Below are 1442 nucleotides of genomic sequence, written 5' to 3' on the forward strand. Positions count from 1 at the left end.
TTGGGTTTTTAGTTTGTTTTGGTTTTATTTAGTTTTTTGTTTAGTTTTTTTTATTTTTTATTTAGTTTTTTATTTAGTTTTGTTTAGTTGTTTATTTAGTTTTTTATTTGTTTGTTTATTTTTTGTTTTGGTTTTATTATAACAATAAAACAAAAAAAGCAAACACACAACAACAAAAATAAAAGAAAAATAAATAAAAACAAATAAAGATAAATAAATAAAAATAAATAAAAATAAATAAAAATAAAATCAAATAAAATAAAACTAATATTATAATCATGGAGAAGTTTATCTGTTAGTTGTTTTTTATAACAACAAAAACAAAAAAAACAAAAAAACGAAAACAAAAGAAAAAACAAAAAACTAAAAAACTAAAAAAACACAAATATAAAGATAAAAATAAACAAATAAAAACAAAATAAAAGAAAATAAAATAAAATAAAACGAAACAAAACAAAATAAAACAAAACAAAAAAAACTGAAACAACATGAAATAAAATAAAACAAAACAAACTAAAACAAAACAAGCTAAAACAAAACAAAACAAAACAAACTAAAACAAAACAAACTAAACTAAACTAAAATAAAAAAAATAAAATAAAAAAATAAAAAACTAACATTATAATCATGGAGAAGTATATCTGTGAGTTGTTTGCATTTTTTTGCGTCTCCAACAAAAAGAGGAACGATGTGCGATAAATTAAAAAATAAAGGAAGCTGCTGCTGCAGCAGCAGCAGCTTCAGCTGGCTGCAGCGCACCTGCTGCATGCATCGCTCCGTGCTGCAGTGTATACACAGATATAAATATATTTTAGTTTTTTATTTTTTTATTTTTTATAGTTTTCGTTTTGTTTGTATTGATAGCAGCAACAATTCAAACAATCACATGCAGCCAGCAGCAGCAGCAGCAGCAGCAGAAGCAGCAGCAGCAGCAGCAGCAGCAGCAGAAGCAGCAGCAGCAGTAGAATGCATGCAGCAGCAGAAATAGAAGCAGAAATTGAAACGAAAGGATACATAAGGAGACAGCAGAAAAAGAAAGGAGACAAAAGGAGACAGAAAAGGAGACAAAAGGAGACAGAAAAAAAGAAAAGAGAAAAAGAAAAAGAAAAGAGACAAAAGGATACAGAAGAAGAAGAAAAGGGAACAAAAGGAAAAAAGAGACAAAAGAAAAAGAAAAGAGACAAAAGAAAAAGGAGACAAAAGAAAAAGAAAGGAGACAAGAGAAAAAAGGAGACAAAAGAAAAAAGGAGACAAAAGAGAAAGAAAGGAGACAAAAGAGAAAGAAAGGAGACAGAAAAGGAAAAAGAAAAAGAAGAAAAAGGAGACAAAAGGAGACAAAGAAAAAGAAAAAAGGAGACAAAAGATAAAAGGAGACAAAAGAAAAAGAAAAAAGGAGACAGAAGAAAAAAGGAGACAAAAGAAAAAAAAAAAAAAAAAAAAAA

The sequence above is a fragment of the Eimeria mitis genome, genomic scaffold (genome assembly GCF_000499745.2).
Source record: "Eimeria mitis Houghton genomic scaffold, Emh_scaff1941, whole genome shotgun sequence".
NCBI lineage: Eukaryota > Apicomplexa > Conoidasida > Eucoccidiorida > Eimeriidae > Eimeria > Eimeria mitis.